Genomic DNA, 14,080 nt, shown 5'->3' with positions numbered 1-14,080 from the left:
ACACACACACACACACACACACACACACACACACACACACACACACACACACACACACACACACACACACACACACACACACACACACACACACACACACACATTATGTTTTCTGTCACAAAAAAAAGTGGAGTTGTTTTCTCTCAAGAGAAACTTTTTGCCCAGCAATGGAACAGCATTAGCTAACCATCATTCCTCGAAAGCCTATGGAGGAGCACTCTTTCCAGCTGCAGCTTTTATTCAACTCAGGATGGCTAATGGTTTCTGCATGTGGAAGATGCCCTGAAGCTTTGGAAACTGGCCAGCCTCCTTGGTGGGACACAACCCATATAGCTTAGACCAAATGAAGAACATCCCTGAATTACTAATGGAATTTTATTATTTTAAATGCACAGCTTCTAAAACAGTGCAAATCAGCACATATGTCTTGATTATGGTATAGTTTCACATTTCTCTCATTAAATATTGCCTCTGTTAGCTACTTTTGTTCTGTTGTGTTGGCAGACAGAGTGAGAACTTCCAGCATTAAAGAAATCATTAAGTTCTTTTGTTGAATTCTTCTCCATTGGTATCAACCCATCATCCATCACAATAGGTAATAAATCAAATAGATGTTCAAATGTCTCAAGAAGCTCTTGCCATAACTCTTGCAAGGTTTTATCCTTGTTGCATCAAACCTTATTTGTATTAAATAATTCTGTTAGCAATCAAAATGAACGTGCCAAATATTACACAAGTAATAATGTTCATTTGCTGAGCTCCTCTCCCTTATGTCTTCCCAGCAAGTATCATAGTATATAAAAAATCAAACATATATTTAGATGGCCCCATTTATAAAAAGGATGACTACCTTCTCCCTCACTACATTTTACAGTTCCTCTGGAAAAGTTTAAAGCAGATAACAAAATAAGTTCAAAGTGGTTTATCTTGAAACCTAATCAACACATTGTCCTCTAACTATGTGCTTTATTACACAGGGATACAAATTAAAATGTATTATTTAAACTACTTCACCACAGGAAGCCTTGAAAAAGCAATAAGCTTTAGAGTATATAACTCAACTTTTCATTTAGAAAATAATCTAAGTAATTAACCTGGCATGCAGGGCTAGATCCAGCAAAAGGCAACCTAGACAGCTGCCTAGGAATCAGAGTTGGCAGGGGGCCCATCAAGGGTTTACAAATGTCTCATTTGCATACCTTTTAGCTGTCATTCTCTCTAGCTCCAGAAGTTTTTTCACATTGGTTGTACATTTAAACCAATAGGAGTGGGGCTTCCAGGAGATTTACTCTCAAAGTCAGGCATTTGAATTGCCATTAGCTTTACTGTGGTGTTTCAGATTCAAGCTGACATGTCAGCATTCATATTGCTTTTTCTACCAGATTTACAAACCTCAGTCTTTTGATTTCCTTATTATGGAGCATCAGGCTCAAGTTACCATGGTAGCATTTACTGCATTTACTGTGGATTGCTTCTACTGCCAGCCATTGCCATTTCACAGATTAGTTTGCCTCTAATGGAAGTACTGCTGTCAGAAACAAAAAAATGCTTCTGCCAGATTTACCGTGAATCGCTTGCCAGCCTTTGATGTTGACAACATTTTTTTAGTTCTGCCAGCAGAAAATTGGCATTCTGCATAGAAGGGAAGTATGGTAGGGTGTGTGTGTGTGTGTGTGTGTGTGTGTGTGTGTGTGTGTGTGTGTGTGTGTGTGTGTGTGTGTGTATACAAGTGCGTTCCCTTACCACTGGGTGAAGAAGCTGAGATGTGTTTTGATCTGTTTCTTGCAAAACGTGTGGCATTCTCACAAATCTTTTTTGAACTGCTGTCACTAAATATTGACATGCATGTAAGATGAAGACTCTGTTTCCTTCAGGAAATGCTTGCTAATGCAAAGCTGGTTGTACCATCAACTTTCTAAGTATATAAGATAAATATTTAAAATATACACCTCATTTTTGGGTCTTTCTCTCTGATTCAGTAACTGAGAGGTTGGAAGGGCATGGGGGTGCAGTGGGTTGCACTCTATTGTTCTCAAATCAGTGAGCAGGAATACACCTCTCAGTCATTATATATGGATTTGTTCATTATTTGATCTCATTCAAACATCTGAATGTACACAGTCATAGAAGGGGCTATAATTGATGGTCACATCTGTGTGTGTGTGTGTGTGTGTGTGTGTGTGTGTGTGTGTGTGTGTGTGTGTGTGTGTGTGTGTGTGTGTGTGTGTGTGTGTGTGTGTGTGTGTGTGTGTGTATATGTGTGTAGGTACTTAGCTCCTGCATATCAAAGTCGTTTTGGTAGAAAGGAAAAAATTGATTGCAGTAAACAGAAGGATCATCATATGAAGCATGTTATTTTGGTGTAATCCTTGGTTTTCTTTGTTTTTTTTTTTTTTTTTTTTTGCAAAGAGTGTGTTATTATTTGTCTAAGAATAAGCTAGGCAGCATGAAGTCTTCTAGTTTAAAATATCAACCATGAATGTATTTTAATTTAATTTGTCTTTTGGAGGCACGTGTGAAATGAATTGTGTTGGGCTACAAAAGTGTGTGAGGTACTTAGTGCAGATGAATATATTACAGGTTGTTAATGAGCTGCTTCCTTTAGTGCAGAGTTTGATTCCTTCAGCTTTTGTTTGTCTAGTATATGAGCGTGACCCAGTCACTTCACCAGAAAGTGCTCCGAGGATGCCCTGAAAAGAAACACTTGTATCCACTGGGCTTACCTAAGCTGTTAGCAAGTGCACTGCACATTTGTCCATTTAATTCCTGCAGTCTTCAAATAACCACTAATTAGTGCTTCCCTATATGCTATTTGACTGTGAATCCCAGCATGTCTCTTGCAGTTTAATGGGTTGCTAGATGCATTTTCAATATATGTTGGTTTCAGTGGACGAGAAGTTTACTATTGCTTATGCCATATGATTTCAGTGTATTTTTTTATTAGTTATCAAATGGCTTTCAGTGTTTCTGCTGCAAAAAGTTTTAAATTAAATCCAAATCTGTATGACCATCGTAAAAGTAAAAGAACAAAACAATATGCATGTTAACAGGTTTGAACAGTTTTTATGGTAACTGGGGACAGACAAATAGATAATGGGATACTGGTATGGCTGGGGGGGGGTGTCCAGTGCTCTGCCTAGGGCCTCATTTGACCATGATCCAGCTCTACTCATGGCTTTAGCTGTCCATACTTTTTTTATAGCCATTTCATGTCCATGATAACAGAAACACAGTTCACATTAGTTACACTTCTAGACAAGGAGTTACCTCTTTTCTGCATTGCAAAGACTGCCTTCTTCTGGAACACTATCCTGAGGAAAAGATTAAGTACAATCCTTTCTCAAAACCTTCATCTGGCTGTGCTCAGTTTTTTAGGTTTAAGCAAGTGCCAGTTCTTTCTGAGGTGCTCTGACTACATCACCCTGCTGATATTCTACCAACTCCTTTTGCGCTTCATCACTATCTAAAAAGATTTTAATCCCAGCTACAAAGAATATTTTAAAACAGTAGGATACAAGATTTGGAAACTTAAACATTTCATTCTGCACATCTTATTGATTGTCAAAGGAGTGTGCCATTTCTTGCCAGTGGTAGAATAATCCAGCTAAGTGTATAGTCAGGTACCATGCACTAGAACTATTTATTTGGCTTCCAAAGCATTTGCAAAATTCTCTTCTTCATCACACATGTCTCCAGTAATGCAAGTATTGGTCAAAGTATTTTACTTTCAAGCACATTAGTGGCACATAGACTCTGTGCACTCGCTATTCAACTTTGGAATATCTTGGTACTGTCCATTTGGCCAAAATAATTATGTGGTGAAATATATCATGGCCTTCCACATTCTCTTTTATATAATTAATCATCATCTTCTTTCGGCTGTTCCCATTAGGGGTCTCCACAGCGGATCACCTGTTTCCATTTCTTCCTGTCCTCTGCATCTTGCTCTTTCACACCAACCACCTGCATGTCATCACTCACCACATCCATAAACCTTATTTTAGGCCTTCCTCTTTTCCTGTTACCTGGCAGTTTCATCCTTAGCAGCTTTTTCCCAATATACTCAGCATCCCTCCTCAGCACATGTCCAAACCAACGTAATCTTGCCTCTCTGGCTTTGTCTCCAAACCTTCCAACCTGGGCTGACCCTCTGATATACTTATTCCTAATCCTGTCCAACCTCGTCACACCCAGTGCAAATCTTAACATCTTTAACTCTGCCACATCTAACTCTGACTCCTGCCTTTTTGTCAGTGCCACTGTCTCCAACCCATATAACATAGCTAGTTTCACTACCCCCTTGTAGACCTTCCCTTTCACTGTTACAGGTACTTGTCTGTTTCACAAATCCCTCCTGACACTCTTGTCCACCCACTCCATCCTGCCTGTACTCTCTTCTTCACCTCTCTTCCACACTCACATTTACTCTGAACTATTGACCCCAAGTATTTAAACTCATCCACCTTCGCCACCTCTACTCCTTGCATCCTCACCATTCCTCTATCCTCCCTCTCATTCACACACATATATTCTGTCTTAGTCCTGCTGACCTTCATTCCTCTTCTCTCTAGAGCATATCTCCACCTCTCCAGGGTCTCCTCCACCTGTTCCCTACTCTCACTACAGATCACAATGTCATCTGCAAACATCATAGTCCACGGGGACTCCTGTCTGATCTCGTCTGTCAGCCTGACGCAACCCTCCCCATTTATCCAGGCTTGGGGCCGGCACAAAGAAATGGACTGACTTGTGCATCCCCAGTGGCTGGGTTCTCTTTTATATCATTAATATGGAGAATATTTTTCAAATGCAGTCTTCCTGACCTATTAACTGCTCTTTAACTATCTTGATTCCAGAGCTGTAATCTTACCTTGAGTAGGCCATTTTGTATTTTTTCTACTTGCTGAAGTGAACCTAAATATGCCATTAGAGTATCCTAAGTTTTTTCTTGCTTTTAGTAATAGTCAACATATATTCTTTGATTCAAGTTGCTTTTCTGTAGTACTGTATCAAACTCCTGTCATACTGCATGAAAGTGCTGGAGAGAGTGATTGATAAATGAATATACAGAGCAGGAGAAAGTAAAACTGGAGTTGAACAATGCAGATTTAGGATGTAACACAATGAGCCAGATTTTTAAAGTGAGACAGATAATGCAGAATAAGATAGAGATGAGGAAAGAGTCTAGCTGTGCATTCCTAGACTTTTAGAAAGCATAGAATAAGGTCCAAAGAAAGCTGATTTAGGCTGTCCTGAAATGGTTCAAAGTCCTGTGAACATTGGTAGAATTAATGCAGGCTATGTACAAGGACCCAATGGCACAACTATGAGCAGTGTTTGGACATGCAGGGAGGTTCCCAGTGGGAGTGGGCTGCATCAAGGGTGAACTCTGTGTCCACTGCTATTCATACTAGTGATGGATGACATTAGCAAACAGATCAGAGGGGACAGTTGATCAGCAAAGCTGCTGTATGCAAAATGTGGCATCACAAGAAGAAACTGAACAGGAACTTCAGCAAATTATAAGGGTCTAGAATGCTAAACTGAAGGAACATGAGATAAAACTGAGTACAGACAAGACAGTTGTCATGGGAGCAAATGGGGGAAATCTGAAGAAGCTGAAAACTGAGAAGGGAAAAAAGTGGAACAGGTTAACAGCTTCAAGTATCTGGGAGGGGAGGTTGCTGAGAAGTGAAGTTTGAATGAGGATGTCAAAGCTAGAAACACAGGGACTGCAACTAACTGGCACAGAGTGTTGAGGTAATTTGTGACAGAAGAATGACAAAGAAGTTGAAAAGTAAGTTATACAAAACAGTGGCACAACCAGTATTTCTGTATGGTGCAGAAACCTGGGTAGTAAAGGCAGAGCAGTTGAGAAAGCTAGAAATGATGGAGATGAGGTGCCCGAGATGGGTGACAGGATGCACACTGTGGATCAGGTGAACAAATTATGACATCAGAACAGAAACCATAGTATTTTGTTAAATCCTTATGGTCAGACAAATGTAATATCACAAATTCTTTGATGCTATTTAATGTTCCTATTCCAGATCCTATTCCAAGAAATCAAGTGCCTCTCTTGTGGTTAATCCTGGCTATTGCCATTAAAGTTATTACAATGAACTAGAAAACTAACAGTGTCTTCTCTCTTTCTGAGTTTATTAGTCTAGCAAAAATGTATGTAATAGAGAAATACAAACTATGTACAAACTATAAATGTTACTCATAAGAATTTAGCTTGGCAAAAACTTAAAGATTTGTTAGAAAAGTATTAATGTTGCTCTCTCATATCAACATTTGTTATGGACCCTCTCTCTCTCTATATATATATATATATATATATTTGTTTTTATTTGATGTTTGGATTTCATATTTATTTATACATTTTTGTTAAAATACAATAAAAAGTCAAAAAAAAAGCAGAAGCCACAGCAGCTCCAATTGCAGGAAAGGTCAAAGATAACAGACTATGGTGGTTTGTGCATATGTAGAGGAAAGCAGAAGATAGTTTGGTGAAGAAGAATATTTGGGAGAGACAGAAAGAGAAGCGAAAATGAGGATGTCCAGAAAGAGATGGACAGATTGTATGTGAGAAGACCTTAGGCAGCATAATTGTAAAAGAAGGTAGGAGAGTGGCACTGAACTAAAGAACATAGTGACAGTTGACATGACACCCTGACCCCATGTAGAAAATGAGAAAAAGGGAGTTGATGATGAGCTATATATTATATTAGTGATACCTGCTCTTCCCCATGAGTTGTTCAGGGAGTGACACAAGGATAGTCTGAGTTCCCCGAGCCATACTACTGCTGTCTTTTCTCAAACTGGCTTCTGTTTTACTTATCCCTTTTTTTGTATGTAGCTCCATTCTTTTTCTATTGTCTCATTCAGACAATTTAGATGTTTATTCCTTGGCACACATGTTGTAGTTTAATTATAGCAATGGCACGTTTTGTGACAGTTTTGGCATGGTGTTGGGAGCTACTGGAAAAAATTTTGTCCAAGGCTTCACCATACCAAACGTCCCTCAGACAGTCCCTGAGTTGTTTGAATAAGTCTTTCAACTTCCCTCTTATCTAAAGACATCACCATCTCCTTGTTGCTCTTGGTTTAAGACCCCTGGAAATGTGACTGATTCACAGTCCTTTTCTTCTGCTTTTGTCATCAGTGAAGACTTGTCTGCGTGAACTGTGTTCTGTACTCCAGTATTCCATACAATGGTTCCTCTAGTCTCCTGTCCAGAGTTCTAATTATTTGAAGAATAGTATCAACAAAACAAAACAAAGTGATGTGGTGTGAAGAATAGCAGACTGAAAGCATGCTATCAAGCAAACATAACAAAACAGCAAAAAATTGCCTCTGATTGGATGGGGCAATTCATTTTTATTGAAGTGCAACTCTTTATATCTGCACGGAGAAATGGGCCCAAGCTGGAGACTGAAGAGAAAGGAAGAGAGGGCTAAGCATACAGGTCAGAACAGGTGGTGATGCTGGATGAAGCAGCTCAATGTCCATGGTCAGCAGAAGGGTCACCACAGTGAGAGAGTGTGCTGGTTTATTTCTATTATTTAGTCTGCCTGTTATGTAGAAAATGTGTGGATGCTGGATATGGAACAATGTAGTGGAGAAAGGTGATTTAATTATGTTTATCTGGATGGAAAACAGATGAAGTGATAGGCAGATACTGCAGAGTATAAGAAAACAATTTATTTTGATTACATTCATAGAAATAGGGCCAAATGGATGAGACAAGCAGTGGCTGACTGCATCAGATTTCTTTATTGCCTGATATAAGTAACATACTTTGAATATATGCCTAAGGTGCCTCAACCCAAGATTACCCTCAATGGCCACACTAAAAGACTAAGTTCCAGTTGTTGCAAAGCCTTCTTGCATTCTTATTATGAACATTTCCCATGTGTAATCTCCAGATGACCTGTTTTTGGTTGTACATGCCCTACTTCATCATACTTCTAACCTGTAACTCTTTTCTGGGCTTTCAGACAATGACTGAATCTATCATACTTAATGATTTTAACTAGGACTGGATTACTCAAATTCAAGGATCTGACAACATTAATCTATAAAACTTAACTAAATTGATTAATTCCCCCAATAGGTTCAATAAAAGCTAATAAGAATGCAGTCCTTGAATGGATATCCGTCAATGCCTCTGACAAAAATCTCAGCTACAGGTTCACTTCCAGACTCTCTAAGTGATCCTAATTTCACATATGCTATCTGACAATGCACCAAAAGCTATAAAACCATTTTATATAATCTAGTTCAAAATCCAACAACTTCAATTTAACCCCTTTTACTTCTCCACTTAAGTAAAGGCCTTCCCTAACATTAACAAAAAACACCTTACCTGTAGATGAAGCAGTTGAAAAATGTAATTTTTGCTTCTATCAGTTCTTAATAGTTAGGTTCCATTAAGGAAAATATGTGTCACATCTAATCCAACCCTTTGGTTTATGAGAAGCTCCAAGCAGCTAATGCAAGAAATCGATAAAATATGGAAGCTGTGGTATAAAGTCACAACTGAAACCTCCTACCAGACATATAGATAGCTGAGAATTATCTCCAATAAACACTTCCAAATTGACAAAAAACTTTCTTCACCCAACTTTAAACTAATAACCTGTCTAAGCCAAAAGGTTATTTGGAAGCAATAAACACAGTTCTGAAACCTGTCAAAACTACACAGCCAAATTCACTTCCAGTTGAAACAAGCCGAAGCATTGCTCAGCAATGCAACTCTCACTTCATCCAAGTAACATCTGGCAGCACTTAAGGAACTATCATATGCTCCATTAGATGCCTGTTAGCTCATTTAGAGTAGTACCACAACATTTTCTCTTCAAGTTCCAACTAAAATAATACAAAGACTGCTTTCACAACTGAAACCCACAACATTAATCAACTGCCAGTCTGCTGCAGATGTCATAGCCTACTTAATGTTGATACTAATCAACATATTAGAATCATATGTACCCAAACTATGGAAAAATCATATATTATCCCATTACATAAATTATTGCCCAATAGCCATCTTCTCTCCTCTATAAAAAATGTAGAAAGATGTGTACATTCCCAGCTGCTAAAGTATCTACTAGATAACTACCTACTCTCTCCCCCACCCAACATAGCTTTTGCCTTTCATGTAGCATGACTGTAGCTCTTCTTTCCTTCTAAAACACAATAAACTAACTGAGGGATGAAGGTAAACTAGTCTCTGCCATATTCCTGGATCTATAAAAAGCATTTGATACAGTATCCCATACTAAAGTAGTACAAATATTGCTCTCCTTCCTCTTCATTAAGATGGTTTAAAAACTATATCTTAGATAGGACACAGTGCGCCAAATGACAAAGATGCTTCTCAGTCTACCTACCCATAACCACTGCTGTCCCCACAGAGCTGAATCCTAGGCCTCTTCAATATTTTTGCAGATAACCTTCATACTGCAGTGGGGCAAGGCCCGATGGTTCAGTATGCAGCTCCAAAAATGCCACTACTACAAACTATTAGGCAATAATCTTACTCCTTCATCAAATCTTTGTTGAATCAATCTAACCTTTTCCTAAAGCCAAACAAAACAAAAATTATACTTTTTATATCAAAACAATATTCTGACCACAAAAATACCTTTAATATATTTTATAAGTTCATAGGTAGGTACTAGGCTATCTGCCCAAGGGCATTTATAAGCCTAGCCAGAGTGTGTTGGCTTTTGCCGCCCCGTTGATTAATTAACTGAGCCTCTGTCAAGCAGAGCCAATGAAGTGATCCCAGGGGTGTATTTTCTGTTACCAATCCACTCATCAAGGTTTCTCTTGAAAAATGTTAGTGAGGGGCTCTGCCTAATGTAGTTAGGAATTTTATTCCAAAGCATGGGGAGTCTCTGTGACAGGAATCTATCCCTCCAGCATGTTCTATTTATTGTTGTAGTGAGGTTTAGCTCACTTGAGCGCGTGGCTCGCAGTAACATGGATTTCTTTAGGTGGAGCATGGTCATCAATTCTGAGTTGGACATGGCTTTGTTAGTCAGGCATTGATCACCTCTGAGTAAGCGATATGCCACTGAGTACAGCCGGAGTTTTTTCAGTCAGGCTGCATAGGACATATGTTTAAGGCCAGTAATCCTCTTGGTGAGGTACTTTTGTGGTCTTTCCAGCTGTTGGAAGTGTCTTGTGAGGTACATCCCAAATGGGGCATTGTACTCTATGATGGGTCTGATGAGTGACGAGTAGAGGGGCACTATAACCTCTTTATTTCTAGATGCGAACCCCTTAGTAATTAGATGGGCCACATAGAAGGATTTCCTAACTACTTTGGCAATATGATTGTTAAAGGAGAGATTACTATCTACCTGGGTCCCCAGATCTCTTATTACCTCTTCTGTATTAAGAGGGCTGCCACCTATGTGGTAATTTGTGGGTGTTTTGTTTTTCCCAAACGGGATGACTATGCATTTTTTGGCATTTAGCTTGAGGCCATGACTTTGACACTAGGTGTCTGTCTCAGTTCCATGCAAAACACTAGACTTGAGGTTATCATACATACTAAATTACTTGGGGTTATCATAGATGATAATTTAAAATTTGACCTACACATTCAAAATCCTATAAAAAACATAAACTAGGCCTACTCTACAAAACATCTCTTTACCTCACCTGGTAATCTAGAAAGACCCATGCCCTCTCATATATATTGCCAACTCTCTCCTATGCCTCTACACTACTAACAAATGACAAGCCCTCAAAATTAACAAAACTAGAACAATGTTATGATATAACAGCAGAATTTGTAACTACCTTCCAAGTAAAGCCCATCATTTTCTAGCACTCAACGAACTAAATTGGCTGGAATTCTCCAAATATCAAAAAATCAACAAACGTAAACTGGCTCAAAGTATATTTCATCATCCAATCAAATGTCAGGTACTGAAGACAGTAATGCTATGGTTCTTCTTATCTAGATCTCTCACGTCTAAGGACACATTTCTTAACCAAGTCCGTAGACCAAACAATAAATAAGCAATGTATTTCTCATATGTATCCAAATGTTGGAATACTTTACCACAAGACCTAAGACAAATCATAAATCCAAAATACTTCAAAGCAAACCTTAGGACCCACCTCTTGAATACCAGACTGTGCTCCTGCCACTAGTTTCCTGACTAAATGTTGTTACTCCTCTGCCTGTCTTCTGTCTGTAGTTCTCATTTGATCTTCTTACATAATCTCAGCTTCTGGGTTTTCATCAGAAGACCCAGTAGCTTTATAATTACTATAGTAAAACTAAAATGTAACTTTGTGGAATATAATGATTTCTAGAGTCTATCTTTTCTGCTTTTTTGGATATAATAGTTAACATTTGCTGCTTTGCCTTGTATCGTATGACATCTTGTAAGATTTGTTAACTGTAGAGCTTTTTTCCTCTGGTCCTCCACTGAAAAAAAATCTGTTATGGTCCATTTGAACTTTTCTGGTAAACAAATGCTAACAAATAAATAAACAAACAAAATTTAACTGCTTGACGCTTGTGCGGAAATCTGCTGTCTGGCAACATAACACATCATACTGCCACCAATTCACAGCTGTCCCTCACAGCCGCCACCATCTGCTAGTCTTAGCTTCCTAAGTTCTAGTTGTCAGTGTTTTTGTCAGAGGCCATTTAATACACTGACTCAACAAAATTTGGATCATAGAAATTTTCACTTATCCACAAGTCTAACAAGTCTAATTGCATTTTAAATATCATAAGCTTCCCAGAATCTCTTACTTTATGGAGGATACTATTCCATACTGTAGGAATAGCATGAGTGATGACTCTAGAGCTTGATGTTATTCTATTCAAAAAAGATTTTAAAGTTTAAACATGAATATTTACAAGTGAGTTCATTCAAAATCAGCTCTAAGTTGTGCAAAAACATTTTTATCTCTTCTTTTGTATGCTAAGCCAAAATTGCCTTTCCCCTAAAATAACGATAGTGTAAAGAATATAAGTTGAGCTTTTTACAAACTTTCTTATAACAAAAAAATAACAGATGGGATATATTTGGTGAACCTCCTCCAGACTTGTTCCACTTTAGTAGATGTTGGTATACGCACATAAAGCACAGCTAATATTCTAATCATAGTCTAATATGTTTTTTACTGGGCAGTCATGCAAGGATATGCTCTTCAGCATACAGCCCATTTGTCTCAGGGCTTTGGTCTTAATAACATTGAAATGTTTTTCCGATGACAATTTGTTTGTTATAACAGTCCCCAAGTATAGATTTTCATTAACCTTCGACAATACTGAATGATCTAGTAATAATGGATGGTTGATCACAGTTTTACCAAAATACATGACATAACACCTATTATTACTAAACAACAGGGCATTTTCTTTAGCCCAGTTTGAGATATTCCCCAGACTGATACTGAGCTCAAGCTAGTCATTAATAGAGACAGCCACAAAACCTACTTTGCAGACATTTGCAAATTTGTTAATCCACATTTGCTGTTGGTGAGAAGGACAACCATCACTAAACTGAAAAGAAAGGGGCCCTGGACAGAGCTCTGTGGAACACCTTGATCGGTTGATTCTGTATCAGAAAAGGTGTATGAATTGTGAAGTGTTGAGTTCTTTCACTACGCCATTTCCTAATCCATCTTGCTGTGAAATAATTAACTTCAAATGATTTCAATAGTTTTAATTATTATTGAATGACGTAAGGCATTACATGCCCTAGTGTGATCCAAATACACCACCTTAGTGGACAAACCCAAGTCATTAGTTAACTTGATCATAAAAATTTATCAAATTTGTAAGGGTTGATTTGCCCTATAAAAAGTTATGTTGACTAATGTCCAAGCTATTCCATATATAACCTGGTTTAAGTAGAAATTGCAGAATATATCTTTTGAAACATTTACCTAGTATTGGGATTAGGTTTATTAATCTATAATTTTGTGGTAGCAACATGTTTTCTTTTTTAAATATTGGAGTAATAAATGATGTTTTCCAAGAGCATGGCACATATCCATTCCTTAAAATACCACTAAGCATGCTCCATAATATTTGATAAATGTCGGTATTAAGGATGATATTAAAATACAAAGAATGTCATCTGGGCCATAGTTGTTTCCTTTCTTACTTTGTAAAGAGATTTCGGCACCATTTCTATTTTTGTTGATACCGGGTCACAGACCTCCAGCTCAGATCCTGCTATGAATTTGAATAGCTGCTGAAGAGCTTGTTAAACTCATTGGCTATGACTTTGAGTGCTGGATCAGTTTAAATAGCAGCCACCTGTATCATGTTGACATGTTTGGATTCAGTTAGACTGTTCATGTATTTGCAGTAAAATTGTTATTTTAATCTTGAGCCAGTCTTGACTTTATCTTTGCTGAACATGAACCTGACGTTTTTACTAATTATTCTGAGTTTAATCACATTCCTGTTTGCATGGTGTTTCCTAATCATTCTTGATATTTTCTTTTTCTATAGTTGTAATAACTTAGCAGTACATCAAAATGGATATTTAGGTCTTTGAAGGGTTATAATAAGTCAAAATTAGATTTGCTAACAGCTTCATTTAACTTGGTCTCCAGAGTTATATATCCCAAATCAGGATAATTGTTATCCATTTTCAGACCAGTTAAGGCCACTTATATCAGTACACATATTGCTGTAATCTCATTTTCTGAAGTTGTACTTATGATGTGTCACAACAAGTAGTTTATTATTTTGCATGATATTAAAGTTAAGGCAGTAGAGGTCAGATAATCCCAATAAGTGCCCAAGTCTTACATTGCAAAAAGTTAGTTAAAATAACATCTAAAATATTACATCCTGTAGTAGGCACTCTGACCAGTTGAGAGAATCTATGTTGACAAAGTGGGTCCAAGAAATCCCATACTACATTTGAAGAAGAATTCCAGTTGCTCCATTCAATATGTGCATAATTTAGATCACCCAGCTGTATTACCTTGGGCTGCAGTAGAAGCTTACCATTGTTTGCAATGATCACTGATGGTTTCCTATAATACAAAATAATATGAAAAGGTTCAGGATTAATAT

This window comes from Protopterus annectens, chromosome 5.part0 (assembly GCF_019279795.1).
Source record: "Protopterus annectens isolate FY-2018-M chromosome 5.part0, PAN1.0, whole genome shotgun sequence".
NCBI classification, from domain to species: Eukaryota; Metazoa; Chordata; order Ceratodontiformes; family Protopteridae; genus Protopterus; species Protopterus annectens.
The sequence above is the reverse complement of the archived record's forward strand: the minus strand, read 5'-3'. Positions refer to the sequence as shown.